This window comes from Rhynchophorus ferrugineus, unplaced genomic scaffold, assembly GCF_030347505.1.
Source record: "Rhynchophorus ferrugineus isolate W39M unplaced genomic scaffold, kcgeb_rfMv2 rfM7, whole genome shotgun sequence".
NCBI classification, from domain to species: Eukaryota; Metazoa; Arthropoda; class Insecta; order Coleoptera; family Curculionidae; genus Rhynchophorus; species Rhynchophorus ferrugineus.
Genome location: NW_027472586.1, coordinates 34,288,018 through 34,312,998, shown reverse-complemented (window position 1 = coordinate 34,312,998; position 24,981 = coordinate 34,288,018). Strand labels below are relative to the sequence as shown.

At 31.8% G+C, this 24,981-nt stretch overlaps 1 protein-coding gene and 2 long non-coding RNA genes across 3 annotated transcripts in view; 2 read left to right on the top strand and 1 right to left on the bottom strand.

The window, feature by feature from the left end:
- Nucleotides 1-1,637: 1,637 nt before the first annotated feature.
- LOC143200190 (uncharacterized) lies at nt 1,638-8,473 on the bottom strand. Its single transcript, XR_013006661.1, has 2 exons — nt 8,325-8,473; nt 1,638-6,298 (listed from the first exon to the last, which is right to left on the bottom strand). It is a non-coding gene; the product is annotated as an uncharacterized LOC143200190 (long non-coding RNA).
- A 4,048-nt stretch (nt 8,474-12,521) lies between these two features.
- On the top strand, nt 12,522-13,886 carry LOC143199871 (uncharacterized). The gene is made up of 4 exons (XR_013006576.1): nt 12,522-12,688; nt 12,799-12,879; nt 12,989-13,074; nt 13,738-13,886. It is a non-coding gene; the product is annotated as an uncharacterized LOC143199871 (long non-coding RNA).
- A 752-nt stretch (nt 13,887-14,638) lies between these two features.
- The window catches only part of LOC143199869 (uncharacterized), a 54,363-nt gene continuing 44,020 nt past the window's right edge, over nt 14,639-24,981 (top strand). Inside the window, exons 1-2 of the mRNA XM_076409989.1 lie at nt 14,639-14,690; nt 14,776-14,900. The gene's annotated coding sequence lies outside the window, so the exon portion shown is untranslated. The remainder of the gene's footprint in view (nt 14,691-14,775; nt 14,901-24,981) is intronic.

The following is a 24,981-nucleotide window of genomic DNA, read 5'->3' as shown; positions in this document are numbered from 1 at the left end:
CTTTTTGGAACAAAAACCTTTTTTATATTTGAAATAATAAACCTAATTGGTACTGATGTTGTGAAAAAATTCGTAAAGACAGATAAGTTTTTTTAAATATTGAAATATAGATATATCGACATTACAATATCTTTCAACACCTGTAAAACAGTTTCGCCAATAGTAATTAAAACTATAAAGAATATAATAATACAATTTATAATAATACTACCTGACTCTTGTTTTCTTAAATAAATCATTTTAGAAATCATCAAAACTTATAGGAAACATAATAGAACTTTATAGCAGTAATATGTATCCTGACTTTTTAATATTTGATTTAATCGGACTGTCATTTCATATAGCATCCTAAATATTTTATTATGTCAAAATATAGTACCTTGCGTCTGCATAAATTTAAATGTTTGAATCTTTATGAAACAAGACTGTATGATAATTATAAGTTCAATTTTGATAAAAATGGAAAAATTAAATATACTTTCCTACTTCCTACCAAATAATAAAAATAATATTCGCGCAGGTAGTTATGGTTTCCACTGCCCGCTATTACTGTATAAGTATTTTAAAGGGAATACTAGGAATAAGTAAAAATTAATTCGGTGATATTTTGTTTCTCTTTTACTTTGGAACAATATTTTACTCTTGAGCTAAAAAAAAACAATTTGCCAACGTCGTATGAGACAAGGTAGGATGAGATATAAACAGGAAAATTCCCCATATCTTTATATTATATCATGGAAAATATATATTTTTTAACGTATCAAAAAGGTATAACGAGTGAATTTCAGCAACTGTTCCTTACCATTATTAGATACATTCTTGACCAGAAATAACGAGTTTCGATCGACCAAAAGTGAAATATGGAAGAATAGTTCATTAGATAGTAACTGTAGCAGTTCACTGTAGCTACTATTTGCAATTAGATCAAACTGGCAACAAAGCTAAACTAGCAATGTAGCATAATAAATTAGCTACAAACATTCAGTTGTATATACAAGGTACAACAAGGCAAATCTAAAATTAGTCAAAAAGTCTATTAATAACCATAAATTGGCTCTACTTACAATCAGAGTACTAACTGGAAACAAAGCTAAACTAACATAGCAACGTGAAACTATACACAATATACTATTACTGGGGTAAAAAAACAATTTACCTACGCAGTATGAGACAAGGTAGGAGACGAGGATGATGATATAAGCAGGAAAATTCCCTATATCTTCATATTATATCCAACAAAACATGGAGAATATAACTTTTAAAAAGTATAAATTTAGCAACTGTTGCTTGCCATAACTAGAGGACTTCTTGATCTCGAAGCAACGCGCTGCGATCTACCAAAAATTCCCCCGATATAAGACTTCCTTCATTAATAGGCAGCCTATTTTGTTGATTATTCATAACAAGATCAACAATGGGAGCAATAACAGGACGCTAAAAAAGAAACAGTGACAACTCGTCTGTCAGGGTTGAAAGACGTACAAGTGAACACCATCGCAACAACTTAACTCCAAGGCTATATGAGACAAGGTATAAAAAGAAAAATTCCTATATCTCCAAAACCTTACACTCACATACGCTTACCACCGTGACAAACCTAACTTGTATGTACCTCTAAATTTACAAATTTACATATCAATAGTTAATTGTTTTGAGTTAATATTTTCGACCAAACCAAATCTCAACACAATTTAAATGTAGCGACCTGGAATTTTGCAGGCCATACAACAGCCCCAAATCCAAGAACGTAGATCCTTACGTTAGACACGTCCGGTTCTCTAACAACGAACTGAGATGCGATAGCAAATTAACTGTAGATTCACCGACCAGTGAATAAAAAAAAGGACTAATTTCTGACACCATCCTTCTAGCTACATTAACAACAGACAAACATCTAACAAATATCTATCGACAAATATTTAATAATTAATATTGTGTTTTAACAATTTTTAACTGGAAATCAACCATTGTTGAAAATCGAACATATTAAGGATATAAAATCCTTACACAGAGACAAACTCCACAGAGGTAAGCTCTTATAACCACATCTAATAATAGATTATAAAAGTTTTGATCAAAAATTATCCAAATTAGAAACACAGATGAAGGAAGCGAGGATTTATGGAGTTTTTAGAGATTATTAGAAATATACAAAAAAAACTATTATTATCGGGATATCAATTAAGTGAAATTAATTAATTAGAATTGTTAAATTTAATGTAGCTCTACTATATTACCTGGAAAATGATCCCAGTCAATCTTCCACTGCCAAAAACTCACAAAGATACCACTTATACGAAGGAGTAACTGATAAATGAACTCAGGTGATTTACATTGAAGAAATAGTTGACTGGTAAAGGATTGGGATCGAATCACGTCTGCAATGAAAAAATGCATATTTTGAAGTCCTTGACGCATTGTATTATTTGGTAAGTATAAAACAATATGATTTGACAGAAACGCTAAAGTAGTTAGTTAAAAGGAGAGTATGTTGAGAAATAAAATGCCTTTTGCCAGTCGGTTTCTATTTGAATTTCATTATATTACGTATTTCAGCTTCCGTCCATAAAATTTCAATTTAAAGGTGCTTATTGGGATAGGCATTACACTTAAGGAGGAGAAAATATCTCCACTAACCACAAACATTTCAATACCAATTTTTATCTTGTCATAATCCCCAAGTAAATGCACAAATCAATCAAGCGACAGTGTAAATTTGACGAATAATTGCTGCCAAAATGTCAATAAACAAAGGAGGTTCGCTGAAGCAGCTTATTTAAAGGATGAACTTTACGAGCTAACTAACTGAATACTAACAGATGATACCATTTACAAAAGTTTGTTTACGCTCATGGAAATCAATGTTATTCTTATAAAATTAGAAGATAACTATTGTTTTAATGACATCTTGTGTTATAACTATATAGTTAAATAATGACTCGACCTCTTATGATCATCCGAGCATGAGAGTTGCTAACCTGAAATATTTTGTGGTTATTCGTTGTTGGACATCAGTTATCAAAACTTATGGGTCCTAGAAGAATATAGTAAAAATTACAATCAATTATATGGTAAAAATTGGTGAAGATTTAACAGAAAGTACTTTAGATGATACATGTCTGATGATACATCAGATGTACTTGTCTACCATGATAACTAACATGATCAATTTTTACACTACCTGTACTTCCAATGGCAATCATATTCTATATAAAACCATGACAATATTTTTACCCCCAATACGATATTAAAAAAATACAATTTAAGCGTTATTTTGGTAGATTATAAAAGTCGATAACACTTCAAAGGACTGCTCAACCGCATTATATTTTAAATTTCAATATAATGCAATTTGTGCGAATAAACTATATTTATATATTCATCAGAATATATATCAAACAAAAGACTCTTCTAAAATATTATACATATAATATACTATTATCAGACTATATTAGAGACAACAGAATCTAATGGAAAACTCATGTCAAAATTCTGTCGAGAGAGAAATTTTCAACTATCTGGACAATAGCCAAAATTTCGAATTAAATGAAATTTGTTAAAATGAGATCATTCCAACAAAATGTTGCAGAAAATATGTTTACAAATAATAGAAGTTTTGGATTGTTCCCCTGATATATTCACTACTTGTTAAAACCTAATCGAAATTCTAAAACAAAACAGAATTATTTATAGTAAATCTCATCCAAATGGGACTAAGTTGCGTTATGTCATAAATTAAAACATACTATATATTATTTACCAATATATGATAATTTAACGAACAAAACAACTATACTTTATAAAATATGAAAGAACTGGAATTAATAACCCTGAATAAACGAAAAGTAAAATGCTGCATATAGGTCCTCAAGAAATTCCTTCAATACCAGAAATTTTTTTTCGAAAAAAATAAAATTAATAAAATAACTTTCAAGTCAATTGCACTACTCAAGTCAATTTACAACATTATAAATCGCATATGCTGCATACTACCTATAAAAATAAATATAAAACTGTTAAACATATATACTATTAAACATTATATCTAAGAACTAACTATACATATTACTAATTTTAAACGAGATGAATTCCTATTGAAATTCAAGCTTATAACGAGCTCAATACTAGATCTCGCTATCGACAGCCGTTTCTGTACCAGAGGCATCTTCAGTCAATTATACTAAAAAAAAATGTTCTAGAAAACGACAAACCTGAAGCCAAAAATTCACATCCAACCTCAAAATCATAAAATGCACTTATTTTACCTGGTTTCCATTTGCGAATTTAACCAGATTAGCCTTTTAGAGAAACAAATAGTTACCGATCGGACCCACCCTCAGTGGAAAAGAGGTAGACCCAGCAGGATCAAGATACTTCATACTTTTAAAGAAAATAAACACTGGATTAAGAACATGAAAAATTGAACAAATAAAATTAAAAAAAGGTCTTCTGCGTTTTCTATATTGTCTTGAATTTCAAGCCAATTTAAAATTATGATGACGTTGCTGAAAGAACGGTTTTAGGAAACCTCGATTATCGAGAACCCATTGATAATCCTTTATAATTTAATCGTTTGCTTCAATACATATTCTGAGAAAGCGAGTTTAAATATAAAAAATCTGTTAATGATAAGAGGATGGCATATGCCTTCAATTTCGACGAACATCTATTTCATTTATGTTTCTGGACAAATCGCGATACTTGTTCATAAAAGTATACTTCTAATAAATAGCTTCTACTTCCATTAATTCAAGTGTAATAATACTGTTCGCTTTATAAATGTCAACTTCCATTAAGGCACTAAGCTCTAAATTTATAAAACTATCATATAATTGAACAATACGTGCTTCTCTGGAGGCAGATGCAACATACAGATATTGCCAAATATATTGTTCTCTATAAAAATACATATTTTAAATGTTAAGACGAAGACATTTTAGCTATAAACTGAGAGGAAAACGGTACTCCAATCTAAATAGTAATTCTCCACCAACAGTGACACCAGAAAAAATATTCCATCCGTCATTTTGCCGTTACACACATAACAAAATTATAAAAGGAAACATTTATAAAATGTTGCAAGCCCCACGCAGAAGATCCTCTATAGATTAGAAATCAAAATCGGTCAAATATACCAAGATTTGACTAGGCTGTCCCTCAATTCCAAATGTATTCATACCAAATACAAAAATGACTTGGGTTGATTGTTACCACGTCACGATGGAGTCAGAGACTATCGTATAATGTATTCATATGTTGGAAGTCGAAGACAAGAATGAAATAGATTCACAGGAAATAGTGATATCTCTTTTCCCATATCGAGTATGTCGTTGAATAACGAATAACCAAAAGACTGTCTGAAGTTCAATTATGACTGACCAAGGCGTTTATAAGAGGAAATGACACCAATTTCTTCAATACTGACGTTACTAAATAAAAACAAAAAGCTCTAATGTTCCATTCGTGAGGTATCCAATATAGGTAAGAAAACACCTTACTTTACCAAGCACAAATCCATTATTCTTATTTAAACTTTAGAATTGTTTGCATACAGTAAAATTAGTATGGCAAGTATACAATACACAAGCCAGACAGATGAGAACTAATAAATGAACTCAGCAAATTAGCTGTTGGGGAAATGTTCCATTCAGGCCATTTCTAAATGCTTACTTTGCTAGATTTTCTCCAAGTACAAATGAAAAGTAGTAATAAATTAATTTATATTTAAGATTGTACTAAGCGTATTAAGTGTTAATATTAAGAATAAGGTAATGAATATTGACAAGACAGGACATCTATTATGCATTTGGCACATTGTAAAAGTCTGAATATAATACACATTCTAAATAAAAATTTGATATCAGATGAAAACTGAAATTATCGCCTTTACAACAGCAAAAATAATCATATATGGTAAAGAAAAAAGATATCCGCCGAGACACCATGAATCTTTGAAAGTGTAACAAAATAATTTGGCATGCAAGTATTCAGTTGTCTACATATGCCGTCAAACTGACACGAAGAATCATCGTGTGAAAAACAGAGTAAGCGATCTCCAAAGGGAACACCAATACAAAGGAGACAATTTTAGTGTATCATACTTTTCTTTGTGGTATCTCCATCTGTTTTAGTTTTTGTTGGTAAATTAAAAGACAAAAGCCTACGAAGTTTTATTGAATAACACATTCTAAAGTTTTACGTCTCCATATAATCTAACAGTGCCAACAAACTTCACTTTCTCTGTTCTTCATCTTGATCTAGCTTCAGAAGTCCTGAGGTTGATACGTTAGTCGATCACCTGTAAACATAAAAAGCCAATTTTAAAGTTTGAAATACAGTGCTGCCACAGTGGCAACTAAAATGATCAAATAGTGTTTGAAATAAATGGTCTTGATAAATTTTTAGCTGTACTAATAAAAGTTTAGTAGAAAGGTGGGATTTGGCATCATTGAGTAAATAAGTTGTGTGATAAATAAGAAAGTGATTTTTATTTAACAATTTCTTTGTTAATAAGTAGTTTCAATTAAGCTCAAAACCACGGCACTTGATATTAGGTTTACAAAGGACCATGAATGGAAGATAGAGGAGTTAATTTAAAAAATGTTAAAGTAAAGCTTTGGCTTGATAGATGTTTGTTACTCGGGCTCTGATCCATCGACAACAACAGTTAAGAAGTGAAGAGATTTTTTGGATGATAGCCCCATAAATTATGTGAATGGTACAGACATCATTTGGTAAAAAAAAATTGGAATTAAATCAAGTCAAGGAAAGTCAGATGAAAGAATTAAGATAAACTATTTTTAGCTCATCAAAATATCAAAATATAGCAAATTATACACAAACAGTTAACAAACTTTAAGAAATAACAGGTCAATTGAAAAGTGACACATAGATACATAGATGGCGCTACTAGAATTAAATCCATACGTTTTTTAGTTAGCCCTAATCCTCAAAAGATGCGTATATAAATTTGACAGCAGTGAAGCAACCTTTGTTATTGTGAAAAAAATTGATAAAAGGGATTTTGCTTGTTGATAAAATATTGCTTATTGAAGGGAAAAAAACCGTTGGAGAAAAAACTTGCCCTGATGCCGAGTTTCCGGACACTGCCCCAGGAAAATCAATCATCAGGGATTGGTATGCTAAGTTTAGACGTGGCGAAATGAACACCGAAGACGGTGAACGCAATGGTCGCCCAAAAGAGGCCGTTACGGACGAAAACATTAAAAAATACAGAAAATGATTTTGAATGACTCTAAGTTGAAATTTAATGAAATAGCAGACACTCTAAAGATATAAACTGAACGAGTTGATGTTTCAGAGCAGTGTTTGAAGATGATCAAGCCTAATAAACCCGAGTTTTGCGTCGATTTGTGACAATGGATGAAACATGGCTCCATCGTTTCACTCCGAAGTCCAATCGACAGTCATCTGGGTGGAGTGCACACGGTGAGCCCGCTCCAAAGCGTGGGAAAACGCAACAGTTGGCTGGCAAGGTTATGGCGTCTGTATTTTGGGATCCGCATGGAATAATTTTCATTGACTACCTTGAAAAAGGAAGGACCATCAAGAGTGACTATTACATAGCGTTATTGAACCGTCTGAAGAACGAAATCACCGAGAACCGACCGCATTTGAAGAAAAAGGAAGTGAGGCTTCATTAAAACAATGCACCTTGTCACAAGTCAGTGAAAACGATGGCAAAAATCCATGAATTGGGCTTCGAATTGCCTCCTCATCCACCGTATTCTCCAGATCTAGCCCCCAGCGACAATTTCCTGTTCTCAGATCGAATGATAGAAAGAAATTTTCATCGAATGAAGAAGTGATCGCCAAAACTGAGGCCTATTTTGAAGCAAAGGACAAATCGTATTACAAAAATAGTATCGAAAAGTTCGAGGGTCGCTATAATCAGTATATCACCCTTAAAGGTAATTATGTTGAATAAAAAATCCTATTTTGCCAAAACAATGTGTTTTACTATGATAGGCTGGGGACTTTTCAATTGACCTGTTATATACTTGTATAACAAGGCATAGGTTTCTTAAAGTAGATTTATTTTGACAAAGATATCATATAGTAGAATAAAATCGTCGAAGAAAAAACTTTAGAAACACAAGTTACTCATAGTATTTAGTAATAATATAAATTAAATTTTTTATATTCCATACGCCATATATCCTCCAAGGCACTAGACATAATAACTGGCCGCAAAGAGTAACTTTCGAGAGAAAAGTACTATAATTTTATTAACATATATCTTCTTACATTTACAAAATAACATAGTTGATTGTGGTACTAGATATGTTACTATTGTTACTTACCAACTTATTTCATGGAAAATACCAGTACGGTATAAAGGTATAAGGTAGTATAAAGTAAAATTACTATATTTTGTTAGTATAAAATATTAAAGCCAATTACTATATCAATGCGTTGACAATTTTAAAATGTACATCCTCCGATATCAACTATTTGCTTAGACTTTTAACAATTTGCTACCCGCATTCCATATATTCATATAAAATACCAAAAGTTAAAAAAAGATAAATTAAAAAAAATGTATATATGTACATTTTTAATAAACAATGCAATATAAAAATTAATTTTAAAACGCATTTAGCTTTGAATATCTCTAAGGAACAGTATTTGTTGGTCTTAATTATTCGCTCTTAAACGTAAACCATTGCCGAAAACTAGATAATTATCTTCCAATCTAGGGAGACACAAAATACATATAGAAATTATACCAAAACAGTATTAAATTTAATGTATTACTTTTTTCTACATATTTTCAACTAAAATTCTCACAAAATGTAAAGAAGTCGTTGACTGAAATAAGTTAGTGTTTCTCCTCTCAAGAAACGAAACAAGTCACTGAGTCATAAAATGCGATCATAAAATAGAGGCATAGATTTTTTTTCTTATTCCAGAATGACCAGCTAGAACCAAGTGGTCTTTTGCTGATCTTGCTCCGGTTTCCGGATAGTAAAGTGTTTTGCGGGTGACAGAGACCTTGGGTTACGACTGCGATTGTCGTAGTTGGTTATCTACCGGCGTTTACGGATGGGTAGGGACTTTATCAAGTTGTTATCGTGTTCTAAGGCGCCTAGAGAGAATGTTACACTGGGCATGTTCGTGAAAGTCTTCGAACGAACGGGATGCATGATTCGAGATGAGTGTTGACGTTCCTCATAAACCATAAGGCATTAGGTAACGCGCGGACTTTTTTGGATTGGAACACTTGGAGTAGTTCAAGTTGTCTCTCAGAGACATACCTGTACCACACTTGTACTCTGAAAAGACAGATTGGACGGTCTAGCATCTTAAATAGAGACCTATTCTGGAGGATTGTGAGTTTACTTTTTCTGCAGAGGAGTGGGTAGAGGTACTATACAGGTCATTGCCTTTGCAGATAGGGTGCTGGATATGGGCTAACTATTGGAACCTGCGGTCGAACTGGAGACCGAGGTATAATACCTTCTGGAGTCAGGGTATAAAGACTTTATGATCTGCGGTAGAACAGAATAGTGGAGGCATAGAATGCCACCTCTCATATATAAAGTTGTAGTCAGGTTTTGTGCGACTTAACCACCTGAGGGCGCGCTAAATAGGAATATTAATTAAACAGGATTATTTAAAATGGCACTTTATGAAATATTTTATTTAAATACTTGTTAACGTTTTTAAAATACATAAAGAACTATCTATTCCCACTGATAGCTTATTTTCTAATTGTACATTGTTATTATCTTAAATATTATAAAGTAAAAATTAAAAATAATGAATCTAAAATATACTTAAAAATATAAGGTTTTTTAAGTTAATGAATATAAGGATTATATATTTGAATTCTGATTAGCAAAACTCTTTTTTTTTCTTTTCCCTTATGACCAGCTAGAACCAAATGGTCTTTTGCTGATGTCGCTTCGGATTCGGGATAGTGAGTGTTTTGCGGGCGACAGAGACCCTGTTTTCGACTGGGATTGTTGTAGTTGGTTTACTACCGAGGTTTGTGTATGGGTAGGGATTTCATCAAGGTGTTGTCGTGTTCTAAGGCGCCTATGGAGAACGTTACACTGAGCATGTTCATAAAATTCTTCCCAAACAGGATGCCTGATTCGAGGTGTGTGTTGACGTTCCTCATAAACCATGAGGCATTAAGTAACGCGCGGTCTTTTTTGGATTGGAACATTTGTGGTAGTTCAAGTTGTCTCTTAGAAACATATATGTACCACACCTGTGCTCCGTTGAGGCAGACTTCAACAAATTTCATTTTCTTGTTTATATTTATACAAATGGATGCTAACGATATTTTATGCAGCCATGTAAATTTGTTCAATTTGCCCTATGAAACCCTATTTATCTTTTTCATCCACCAGAACAAATCACATCCAAATTCTTTCTTATTTTTTGGACTCCGAACCACGGTCCTCGGCATAGTAACAGCCAGTAACGAACAGTAAGACCATCCCAGAAGATATCAGGTCTCATAGAGCCTGGTTACTGGCGTAACTGGGATGGTTATTCTTGGTCATACTTCCACTGTTGCCTAAAGACATTTACAATTACAATCACAAACCTAAAGTACACCCATGTCCCAGCAGGATACGAACCCGCGACTATCGCGGCAGTAGGATGGCCGACCTGTCGCCTGGAGCACTATGCTCACGAAGCCTGATTTTTTCTTATTACATGGTCTTGTTCAGCATGCTTTACACAATAAATCTTATTTTAAATAATAGTACCATTTGCTGGCATACTACCTAATTGATAATTTCCATTAAATTTGATTTTGTGCATATTTTTAGCAATAAATAAAAAAGTCTAGAGATAGCTTTACATTAGAACGAATTAACATAAACTCCTAGTACCATTAAGTAACATTTAAATAGCATAATAATAATAATAGCTAAATAACAAAAATACATATAGTCCTCAGTATTTTCAATGTTACACCGTCTGGTTCTTATCTACATGGAGTTGAAGGCACTGATCAAAAGACTGTTTCAAAAGGACATTCAGAGAAACATGTATTAGTTCTCAAATATCTGAATTTGCTTTAAAAAATATTATATTTCTACTTAACTTCTTCTTTTAATCTTAAGATATTTAACTTGTAGCCATATTTTCTTTACCGATAGCTTAAGGCATATGTTCTGTGAATATACATATATTATGGAATTCAATTAAACTATTGATGTAACATTTAATGACAGCCTTACTCTTAAAATTACAATTAGGCATTGAATCTTCCGGAGCAACTATCTTCCACATTTTGGATCATAATGGTTTCTATCTAGCTTGAAACGCAAAGAACAAACCTTCCTCCGAAACCTTGATGTAGTAACTCATAAGAAGTTCCCTTAATTTCATCTTTCTTATTTTCAAAGGCGACCTGTGCGCTAAGACAATTCTTTAAAAGATTTAACCTTATTCGAACTTTCACATCTTGGAAAACATCACTTTTACTCTGTTTTTGCTTTTAAACAATTCATAAGAAATGTTTTTAAAATTATACATAAAAATAAAAAGGATACAAATATAACCTAAGATGTAGGCATTAAGCCTACCTACCGATCGCGAGTAACCAACTTAGAAATCTTCTAGGAAGACATCCGGCCGTATCCACCCTCGTTAATTTAATGACTGGGACCGTTTTCCTTATCGGATTGTACTTCCTTGTCTAGTACAATTATAAATATTCAACATTATCACAAACATACATTTACTACGTAATTTTTTAACGTTTACTTAGTTACGTTAACTTAGTAACGTTAGTTTAATAATGTTACGTTTAGTTAGTAAAGTTGGTATTGTTATCAAGATTCTTTATCAAAAAAGTTTGAATAACCTGAATATTGTCTAAGGGAATATCGTTTGGATAAACGATTTAGGAACATGCTCGTAGATGTCAAACTGTTATCATTTTGCTTGGAGATTCGATTCGAAATTCAAATATTCAGAAATTTTAATATCACGAAATTTTAATAACAAAACAATTTCCTATGGTAGTGAAGATCAGCCAATTAAAACAGTGCCAGGCTTTACTCTTTTATCTGTTCATGAAATATTTAAGCTACATTTAAATTTTATCGCTTTAAACGACAAAGATCGAACTGAAAAAGATACGTGTAAGTGTGTAGTAGAAATTCTCAATTAAATTATGATAAAAGATTTAATTAATTTAATTGATTAATTTAATTAGTATTTAAATATATAATACCTTTATATCTTATACCCTCAATAAAGGGGATATACCAACCAACAGCGCACGAATTACGTTCAGCATTAATAACATACATATAATATATAAGATTATTAAAATAAAAGTTTATATGTAATCAAGTACGTAGAAATAAAAAAGTATTGTTAAGATTTAAATTCCATCTTTTTGTCTTCGAAAGATTCGATACTTCCCATCATTACTTCTTTGTTGAGCAGTTGGCAACGTTGCAGGGTATATGCGGTCGAAGCAAAATTTGCATATAATCAGTTTGGGTCTCCCACAAAGTACTTTTCTCTGACTAGGCTGTGTAAAGGTATTATAATAATTTTAATAGCTTTCATCACAGTTTGCCATAATTTAAAATGTAAATATTTCTTATTTATCTGGATTAGGTGCAGATTTTCTTATTTTAAGAAATACTTGGAAGGAAAATTAAGACCAACAATGGCGCTAAAACTTGTAAGTGATTTTTATATTAACCAATTAACATTATAGTAATATAATAAATTTATTAGCTTTTATCACATTTTACCCTAATTTAAACTGTAAATATTTTTGTATTTATGTAGATCGGGCTCAGATTATCTACTGTTAAGAAATATGTTACTTGGAAGGAAAATGAAGTCGAGGATGGCGTTAAAATCTGTAAAGTAAGTGATTTTTATAATATTAACCAATTGGTAATATAGTAATGTAATGAATTTAATATCTTGTATGAATTTTACAATAATTTAAAATATAAATATTTTTGTGTTTTAGATCTGGCGCAAATTATCTTGTTTCAAAGAATGTGTGACTTGGAAGGAAAATAAAGTCCATGGATGGTGTTCCTTAAAATGTGTAGAGTAAGTGATTTTTATAATATTAACCACATCATTAACATTGTCCAAAGTATTCAGGTTCTCTGGTTGTGTTATGTTTTACATCATCCATTTAAAAAGAACAATCCCTTTTTGTTATATCTTATTTATTTTTAAACACAAAGAAATTTTTTTCGATAAATCAATTTTATGTAAAGTACTAGTATTCAAGTTAATAACTACACTGTTAATTTTCGATATAAACTTTGGTCATAATTCCACCATCAAGTCAGCTGAAGGGTGTTATTATAGACTATTCTTCTTGCCATATAACAGTTCCTGCATGTATATGTTTTTCGATTTGTGTGTGTATAGTAATAATTCTTTACCACATCCTATAACAATTCTATTTGTATATGCGTTGATAGGATGGAAGACGTGTGAAGCTCTGTGGCCATATTATTCATCTACCGTGTAGTTTTTTTCAGATATATTTTTAAATAAATAAAATAAACACAATTAAACGTTTCATTTATATTTATTTAAATAATAATTTAAAATACTTTACACAAATACCGAGTTAGTATTGTCAATTCCTTAATTACAACATCAGCAGATCCACGTGTTGGGATATTGATTCACCAGTGTGCTATGATATGGCGCATTCGTCATAATAATACCTGATGGTTATTTCTAATTCTTTCACAGCTGCTTTTCAAATGAGAGCATAAACTTATGCTTCATTTTTCCATGATAGTAACTCTTGGACCTGGACAAAAACACTGACTCTGCTCAAGGAATAAAGTCATTTCTGTTTCTGGCTTGAAAGGCAATAATATATCACCAACTAATTAGTGTTATCAAATGTATGAACTGTTATTCTTATTTTTAACTTTTTCCATAAATGTTGTCTTTACACTCTTTAATATTAGCGTCTTGCCAAGCGTGGCCTAATGTTCCAATTTGAAATATGTGTTTCTATATACAAATTGAAATAAAAAATCTTATATCTTTATATTGCAGAAATTCTACTATTTTATGCATTTCATAAATTTAATCTTGAATAGCACTAACATGAAGGTAATTAGATGCTTTCCGTGAATATAACATATTTTTTTGAGAGATTTTAGTATTAATGTTCAGTGCAGATGCAACACAATGAAAATATTTTCAATAAAAACTATAGTAACTTAATTTCAATAGTATCAATAATCTGTACTGTGTACTCTACCTCTTTGTTTTGAATTGACTAGAAACGTAATCTATAGCTGACTGACTATATGTTGGGTTTGTCATTTTCAATCAAAGTAACAATAAACAGTGATGTGAAATTTATCACACGTATTGTATCTTTTTTTAACTAGAATATAATGATAAGGAATATATTGTCTGATATTAAAAGACTATGGGTATATTTTGAATAGACTACATTTGCTTTCCGACTGTCGACTGTTTTCCGCCAATGGTAGTGAAATCAGTATCATTCCATGTTTCCCGAAAGTAGTTTCGATAGTTTTCATTCGATTGTTCTCAGCATTAACGGATTGTTTTGCAGGTTCCAGCACTGTTTCGATACTGCAATTATGCCTAATAATCGCATCGGCCCGTTACTCCTTTTGAACTTGGGAAGGGAGAAGGTTGTTTGACAAGATGGCTAATAGGTAATGATTTTTATTTAATATTTAATATTTCTAATTATTTTTTTGAAATTTAAAATACAATTTAAATCTCTTTGTATTTGTCTAGATTGGTCGAATATTACCTTGTATTTGGAGATGACACATGGAAGGGAAACACTTTGTATTAGGAAATAACTTACATGGAAAGAACAAGAAACAAGTCCATTAGTGGCATCCCTTAAAATATTCAAAGTAAGCAATTTTATAATATTAACGTGCTTGTTATTGTCGTAGAAATTATCAATTATAAAGGTATAACCTTTTTCCTAATCGAATTTCATTTTTATTGAATTTTGGAAATGTTAGAAGCTGTTCATTTAATTATGAAATTTAATTTTATATTAAAGTAGGTGTGGTATATGTATAAAATAATTACTAAAATGCTAAATCCTGTCTGTTTCTGGATATTTCATGAAAATACCAAATTTAGGTCTTATTTATTGATCGAAGTGAGTTTATCATATTGAATTTGTCAATAATTTTTAATATGTTATAAGGACATCAACATAGAATATTGATATAATCCATTTCTAGGCGGCTAATTCATTTTATGAGAAATATTATTTGTATTTAATCTATCATTCTACTATTCGAATTATATTTGCTCGTTCATTTTGACTGTCATTTCTTTACGGACTTTATTTTGTTTTTTGTTTTTAATTTATTCGATTTCTATAAGTTATTTAATTGTTCATGATATTCCCTTGGTGGTTACTGCAACAGCGCTGTACAAACAAGATAGTTTTACTTTGATTTATTGCTTGACTACACTTGAAGGAGCCTCATCTATTCATTAATTTTTCAGACAAGACAGGGATCAACAAATATCTTTTAAGCTTATTTGACAAATATCTTATTAGTTATTTTTTGATAATTTCATTAATTTAGTAAATTCTGAGTTTCTATTAAAATGTGGTTTAATGCATTCTTTTTATGTTATCATTGAGATTAAGCTTAATGTGTTCAATAAGTTTGCTTTCTAATTAATCTAATGTAGAAAGTTGTTTAAGGATTTCTGTGTTGAATTGTTCAACCATCGATTCTGATTTGAAGGAATGTTACCATATTTTATTGTAGTTATTCGATATACCTCATACCAGTAGTATCATTTGTTATTTTTTAATGTATTTAATTTTACATATTCGGGCTTCTTGCATTAAAGTTGCATTAAGTTGGACTCCATTGGTAGACAGGACTGTAATTTGTTTAGACTTGTCTGGTCTTTTCAAATCAAATTTATTGTTTTATGGTCTCAAAAACTTAAATATATTTTCGCAATTTTCGCAAAGAACCAACTACCTGTCGTTCTGCTCTGTTTAATTCTAGTTCCACTTTTGGTGCATTTGATATTATTAGTTTCTTATTTCTCATTTATCGTCTTGATCCAGACTCTGTCATGGGACTACTGGTGTTCCATTCAAAATATTTTTTTTGCTGAAGTCTGAGATTTTTGTTCAACCTAGAAACATGTACATGTTACATGTATTAGGTACTTCCATGTACTCTGATAATTTTTTCATTTTAACCATTTCAGTAAGAAGTAAAACAAAAAACTTAAACAACCAAGCTATTTATTATGAAATTTTAAAAAACAAGTTTCTAGTTCTTAATGTACATTATATTTGATGAACAAACTATGGATTTTTCAAGCTTCTTTTTTTTCCATCAAATTCTGCGAAATATCCATAATTCTCCAAAATAACCATCAAATCTGAATTTGCTGGGCGGTTTTACTCCGATGCGGGCTCTCTTAGTTATTGTATTTTCTACCAGAGACGTTTTCACGTCTTGAAGGTTTTGAAGATCCCTTGAGTAGGATAAGATCTTAGCAACTTTTGTTGTTTTGTTTTTATCTTAAAAGCTTATGACTACTCTTTTAAGTAATATCAGTTATTTTTGGGTAATTTAATTAATTTAGTAGATTTTGAGATCTTATTAAAACGTGGTTTGATGCTACCTTTTTATGTTGGACTCTATTAGCAGATGAGAGATCCATCTGTAATCATCGAATCTGAATTCGCTCGGCGGTTTTACTTCAATACGAGCTCTGTTAGCTATTGTATTTTCTACCAAAGTCGTTTTCACGTCTTGAAGGTTTTGATTTCCCTTCAGTAAGTTAAGATCTTCACCAACTTTTTGTCGAAAGGCTAAAAGATCCAACACGTTTTTCTGAATTCCAAGGAGTTTGCTTTGTTTTTAATACTCCATCCAAGAATTGACCAAAGCTAGATCAAGAGCATGTATGTATAGCATGTAGCATGCGTAGTGTCCTTATCTTATCTTACATGGGGTCGATACAAGCTCAGTAGAAAATCTAATTTATCGATAACCTCTATATTCGATTCAACTTCGATGTACCTTTTTTTCTGATTTGTGCCAACGACTACATTTGTCATAGTCACTTTTCCTATAGAATTTCAGCAACCCAACAGTCACCACTTTTGTCATACAATTTGGTAAATAATTCCGTCCGAGCTAATAAAGTAATTTTCGAAAGAAAGACCATGATTATTTCATTGTATTCTCTCACTAAGATACATAGCATCACTTGATATATTATAAAATCTAAACCATTTTGTCTAGCTAGTATTTATATTTTTATTCTCCAATTCTTGGGATTATTTTTTACATATCGCTATATGTTTACTTGTCCTTTAAAAGGTACAATCTGCTCATCTATACATAAGTTTGTTTCTAACAGAAGTTCCACACATTTTACTAATTGCACCATAAAATGATCTAACCTTCCTGCGACGATCTGAGTATGTGGTCTAGCTGCTACATCTACCAAATGAATAGGCGTAATTCTGAACATTTTTTTTGCATCACATTATATTATTTTTTATAATCGGTATACGAAGTGACCCATCTCAATTCATTCTGATTGTTGGAAAATTTAAATTGCCCATAACAACGTGTGTTCAAAAAATGTCTTTCCAAATGTCCGGGCAAATCGAGAAAATTGTTGTTGAGTACCATAAAAATTAGTTTTATCAATAATCTCATTAAAAATATCGTTCGTAATATATTTTTCAAAGAAGACATAACGTTCGAGATCGATTACTTTTCTACTGGTACATCCCATTTTATTTTCAGTGTTTTATAGATTTAATCCATGTAAGACTATATTTTCCACAAAACCTGTTTGTATCTTCAATTTTTCTTTTTTTTGTGGTATCTGTGGTTGCTTTTAGTAACTTCTAGGTTTTCTTTAAAGTCATTTTGCGCTAAAAGCAAAATAAATGTTTGTTTGTTGTAAATAAGACCTACATTAATTAATATATTTACTATGAGTCCATTTGTGTGCATAACTAGTTTTTACATCGAAAGTAAATTACAGGGTACAGAGTAATTGAGCTGTGCGAAAATTCGTGACCACTGTTGTCCGAAAAGGTTCTAAAAAGCATTTACTTTGAAAAATGTTTACAATACAATGTTGATCAAAATATCATCAGAATTTTCTACAGCTTTCTTTCATTTTTTTGAAATCATAATGCTATCGTGTCGACAGAACTATGTTGATGTCATTCGTGGATTTTCATAACTTAGCAATTATCGATTTGTACAAGCAGTAATCATAAAGCGCTATCAGGTTGCGGTAGTAGAATTTTCCGTTCTATTTGCAACAGTGTATACTTCACAACTTTTCCCCGAGGGTTGTCATGCAAGAGGATGATTTTGCATCTGTTACTCGGCAATACCTAGTATTATTTTGTAATTATAAGTAATTTTCTTTGTTTAATTGTCATCGGTAGACTTCTGTAATAACAGTTTTATTTAACTTTAGTAGTTCGCAATACATACTGCATCTTGTTGATGCTGTTTGTGTTTGTTGATGTGTTAGCCTGTTGATAGAGAAATTCGTAACAAAAAAGTCCACAACTATTACGTCTTCTTATTTCTTGATTAAATTATTTTACTCTTCTCGGGAAGTTTCCAACGGCACCTATTGATTTTCAAAAACAGCATTTTTCTTTGTTTTGAAAATGAAAATTTTGTATCAATCTTCCGAAACAATATTCTAATTATATTGAAGAAAAATTAATTTTAAAATGCATTAATTTCTTTTTGGCTGTTATCTTTTAACAAAATATACTTCCAAGACCAATGCTTCCATTTTGCAGAAAATGTGCGAGGTTCTGTGTTTGTTTAATCGATCGTAGACGTATATTTTTCGTAAACATAACTTGTTGAATATTGTCTAAGAATAATTATGTTTGATTTTTAACTTTGCCATTTCTTTTTATATTGCTTGTCATGTTCTTAGTAACGTTTTAATAACTTTTATTCTGATAGTTTCCTTAGTGTATCTTCTAAGCATTTGACCTTTTTTTTGTTATAGGTGATGGGCAATATCAACTTGGCAATACTGTATAGAGCTGAGGAAAGAGACAATTCAGAAGATGATTGATGTATTATTATGTGATGTTTTTAACTTTGTTTTTGTGTTTAATAAAAAAATCTAGTGTTTTGTCTTTTATTTGGGAAAGAAGAACTCTCAAGCATTTAGGATACCATTATGAAGAAAACTCCGTTCTATCTACACAATTGAATCGATGTTAATTCTACATTGTTCAAGTTTTGCAGGTTGTTGTCGTCTTATGTACAATGGAATGTTGATTTATGCAATACGTTTAGATAGTTTCTTCAGGCTCTATTGTTGAGTTGGTGGTCAAATTTTTATTGGATTTTAATATTAATTTGGTTGGGAATTTAATATTACTTTTTTAAAGGTCTCTTAAGTTTGTTCTCTCTTCTGTACTTGGTTTGGGTTTTCAGCTGGTTCTTGTATAAAGTACATCTGGCGAACTAATACGAATTTGGTTTGAATTTCTAAGTTAAGTTTTAATGGTTTCATTCCTGCTGATTTTAAACTTTCACCTTGTGTCTAATTACTCAGTTCTTTATTTGGTCTAAATTTGCTTTTTTGGATAATTGCTGACCTGGATAATATCACGATGTGTCGTGAGGTTGTTATTTAGGGTGGGTCATTTTGTTTGCCTGTTGGTTAAATTTGAGTCGTTTCATCTTTGCTGGTTTTAAACTTTGACCTTGTGTCTGAAGATTACTCGGTCTAAATTTGTTTTTTTGGATAATTGCTGACCTGGATGTCATAACGTTCTGTCGTGAGTTTATTATTTAGGGTGGGTCATTTTGTTCGCTTCTTGGTTAAATTTGAGTAGTTTCATCTCTGCTGATTTTAAACTTTGACCTTGTGTTTGAAGATTAATCAGTCTAAATTTGCTTTTTTGGGTAATTACTACATGATAATTTCAACATGATGTGTCGTGAGGTTATTATTTAGGATGGGCAATTTTGTCTACTGGTTGGGGTATTGGTATTGTGCCAGGAGTAAAGGGTGAACTGAACCTGTATTGATCTGAATTTGTGTATTAAACTTGATTTGACGTAGTTGGGACTTTGTCTTCTCAGAGTCAGTGTATTTTCTGCTTTATGTGTTTTGGACCAGAGAATAGATGAGTTACTCTGTGAATAAGGTCGTTATTCGCCACAAGTCTAATCGCAGAAGCATGCAGTAAAGATCATTAATAGGAAGCACGAAGGATTATCATTTAAAGCATTACATTTCTGTCATAAGTCTAGGGCCAGGTGTAAAATAGCATACGGTATGAGTCACCGCGAGATTTTGTGAATTGATAACTACCGCACGGTATTGCTTCACGGCGTGCTCGAGCGCAGTTTTGGCTAACGACGTCCTGCGGAACCCAGTGTTCTTGCGGCAATCTTTCGCGTAAAGTCGCGGTGCGGTTAAAAATGAAAGAAGAGTTAATGGAAGCTGTGTGGATTCGATAGGGTTTGTACGATACGAGTCATGTATACTACATAAGGATTAAATTCTTTAATTAAAGTAAATTCGGGGTGAATCTTTCTTAAGATAGAATTTCTCAGTTATCTTTTACTACCTGAAAAAACAAATACAAAATAGCTACAAAACTGAATTCCAGCTCATCCGTTAGTAGTACGGTATAAATTGCCATTGCCTTCTACTGTCTACAGCTTTATTGCGAAGCCGAGTCCTTTACAACAAAAACCACTAACACTAAATGTTGTTATTAATATAAGTTTGGCGATCCAATGAGTACAAATGTACAATATTTTCAAAGTTTTTGGTATTTTCAAGATGTATTTTTACTGCCTCAATAGGAATACATATTTTATCAGAATTATGGTGAAATTTTTTCGTTATCAGTTTGATCAAAGTGAGTTCATGTGTAGGATGTAATGCATCTATTGCTCTTCCGTTCAGCAATTAGAATTGATGAAAGTTAATGACGACTCGTGTTGGAGCTAATCACCGATTTACTGTTTTTGTAGGGTATTTTGATTGAAGATCTTAGGATAGTTTATTGTAATAGTGTGTAAATTCCATTTTACCATGTATTGATTGCGAATTTTGAGAGGGGTTATTAGATAATTTTGAGGTGTAAATTGTAGATTGATTGTTTAAAGTTTAAGGAACTTTGATAGATAGTTTGGCAGTTTGGTTTTTTGACACTTTTGTGATTTTTTAAAATTTTCTTTTTCACATTTGTTAATGCAATGTTTACCTATGCGAGCCTCATATTCAAGCTATTTTTCAATTATTTTTATTAATATTATATAAATACTTAAAGTTGCCTACTTATGTCTGCTGACAATGCTATCCTTTATTTTACCTATTATACTAGTTCATTTTTTTGATAGTTTTTATGTGATATGTTTTAAAATTTTCGTGATATTAAACCTCGGCATGTTGGGCGCAATTCATATTTTCCTGAGGTTAATATACTCCAAAAATTTGTTAAAATTGGCGATAATATCAATCCCGGTTCTTCACTTGTGATGTAGACCATAAAATTCATCGAAAATATGCAAGGTTAGGAGAAAATCATTGTTTCCGTAAAAAATCATAACTTTTTGAAACATTAAGTTGTCGTCGTTGGTCGCTAAAGTTCTTGGGAGTAAATTGGTCAACATTTCTGTGATTAAAAAAACATTTTATTATCCAAACTTTTTTAACCGAACTATGAATGTACCGTAACAAATATAATTATGTACTGTTATAGCAAATATAGTTCTATAAGTGGAAAAGCTAGCTTTTCAAAAAGTATTATTTCAGAAAAAGTTTATTGGCTAACGATTAGTTTTACCAACTCAAGAATTGTTGTTGATCAAATCACCTGTACCAGATATATCCACTATCTCAAAGTCACTTCATATAATTATTCATCAATCTTGTTAACATTTTTACAATATTCAAATAATTTTTTACACATTTTCAAAAAATATCTAGACACCGTTATTTTGGACATTAAATTCACTGTTATGTTCATACATATTTCAAATTGCGTCGGTTTCTGCGGTATCTTCACCGTTAACATTACATCATCACCATTAGCAACTCGAGTAATTTTTACAAGTCTCTTCGTCTTATATCTTCACCAAGTGTGGCCATCTCGTCAATTGGTCAGGGATTCGGATTTGGAAAGATTCAGATATATTTTTAAGATTTTTTTTCTGTTTTCATGGTGTGATGTTGCAGGTTTTGTTGGTTAAGCTGGAGTATTAGATATAATTATCACATCTTTCACCATCACTAAGCATATAATGTTTCAAGTAAATGTTGTCATTCGTTCTAGCCCATTATTTTCATTTGAAACTAATTAATGCGTTCTTATAATATTTGGGATTATGTTGATTTATCGTGGTTTGGTTGGGAGTTGGAGAAATTTTGAATGGGAGTTTGTAGCCATTGTTCTACGCGTTCTGAGATTTCAGGAACAACTTCTTTTTGGTTTTTGTTTGATGGTGACTACTTTTTTAGCATTTAATTTGGATTATCTTCATATATATATTATATCCAAACGGCTTACCTATATAATCTGCTTGGATCTGGTTTATACATTGGTAAACGTTTAATTGGCAATTTAGATTACCTTTAATGACATGGAAAGGAATGTAATCAGATCTGTGAATGGATAGTATTGTTGTAATTCAAAGTGGCAATATCTACTTACTTTTGTGTTGGGCAAGTTACAATAATTAACATTCTTATATCCTCCCATTATGTGTTGTATCATTGGTGGTGGTAGACTCTTTACACGCAACGCTCCCGCAAGTGCCCCAAAGGAAACAGAGTCGAAGGTCTTAGCGATTTGAGTAGAGGCTATGTGAGTTCTAATAATGACTTACAACTGTGTCCTAGTGCTAAGTCAAGGAGGCAGATTTTTTAACTACAGCCAACTGTGTTAATGAAGGCTTGTTGTGTTTGGTCGATCGGTACTTTTGCAGGCTGTTGGCTAAGACCTTGTGGAAAGACCGGGTTATCACCGATGTGATGGGAATCGATCTTAAGCTGCTTGGATCAGATGGATCATTTTTATTTTCGATCGTTATGGTTCTTGACTTATTCTTCTCTTAAGTTCTTGCAATTCTGGTAAGGTATCACATGTCATGAAGACGTTATACACTCTATGTCATAGGAATACTTTTTAAATGTCTCACAGTAATCTCATCGAGATCAGGCGCTGACTTCTCAGATGGATAAGCCAGTCTAATTTCCTCCATCTGTGTAGGTGCTCATAATTCTTATTGTGTCTTATATTAGTGTTTCTAGTATCGCATTAGTTTCCCTTGTCATTATCGTGTGTTGCTAGAGCTCTACAGTTTCTCTTGGAATAGTTTTTGTATTATACATTCAAACTATGTATTTTTAAGCCGATTAATCTTGGCCGAGTGGAGGTTATATTTTAATTTTGTCACCGAGGATTTTATTTTTATTGGCATTTCTCATTCGCTACCAGATCCGAAGAATGAGGAATGTATTCATTGCTATCATTTATGTTCTTGGTTATTTCGTTTATTATTTTAGAAATGCATAAGTTGCCCACAGTTACTCCTTTATTGCGTCTTATATTAGTGTTTTCAGTATCGCATTAGTTTCCCTTGTCATTATCGCGTGCTAATAGGGTTCTGCAGTTTCTCTTGGAATAGTTTTTATATTAGATTATCAATAACCAATCTCTCGTGTGATTTGCCCATACGTGCTGTATTCGTGTGTACTGCCTTCCACCTCATCTTCCTTGATAGCTTAATATTCTGAGTATCGTTATTCGCCTGTCTTGGTCTATGGCATTTCATTGGCAATATGTCACGAACATATATTCTAATTAAGTCTCTTAATTCTGCCTTTTCCTTTTTCAATATATTTCTGCATATGAGGTTCAGCGGCTCTATATTCAAACTATCTATTTTGAATTATTGGCAGCTTTATCGCTACCAGATCCGAAGTGGGAGGAGTGTTTTCAGCGTTATCATTTATGTTCTTGGTTATTTCGTTTATTATTTTAGAAATTAATGCCTGATGTTCTGGTCTCCTCGGGACGTCTCTAATGGCTTCAACTGTTCTGTCCGAGAAGAAAGGAGTCAGAGCTTGATTAATTACCATCACGCCACTGCCTGAAGCCTTCAGCGTGAGAACTGCTTCTCTCCGAGATAGAAGGTGCTTTTCCTCCGTTGTCCATTTCGTCCTTTTGATCTTCGGACTCGTCGCCCCGACGGATCCCTCCAATCTTTGTGCGCAGCGTTTATATGCAGACCTCTCCTCAACTTAGTTGTGAACACCCTATTGCAGTCTGGGTGTTTCTGGTTAATTAATCCGAGGCTGTTTCATTTGATAGGCACCGATTTGTTCTCGTGAATAGGATCTTGGGTTGTACATAGTTGTACCTTATATTACAAAGATTGGAGAATTGCGGTTTGGGTTAAGAGTTGTAAAGCAGATTTCAGATTGATAGAAATTACGCATTCTCTATAAAAATGTTCTTTTTGATTGAGGAAATTTTATTATTAATATTATTTTTTATCGATTTGGTATAATTTCTTAAGGATACATAACATATGCTGATTCAACTGATTTATTTAGGAATTCAGCTTTATGAAGTTATATTTTGAGATTATGAAAACATTTTATACTGACTTTGATCATTGAAAGTCTATAGAGACTTGTTTAAGGGATTCTAATATATTTTCTTTTTCCGTATATTGGAGTACTAGTGTTGAATATATCTTTAGATGAAGATTTGTTGATGATTATTAAAATTTTTATGATCAGTCCTATAAATAATTTTTTAAATATACTAGCTGAAAGATGTATATATCTGAATCATTGAGCTCTAACAGATCTAAATGGAATCGAAACTATCTTGCTTAAGTATATTTAGTATTTAAAAATTACGTTTCAGATCCCGTAGGGAAACTATGATACCCAACT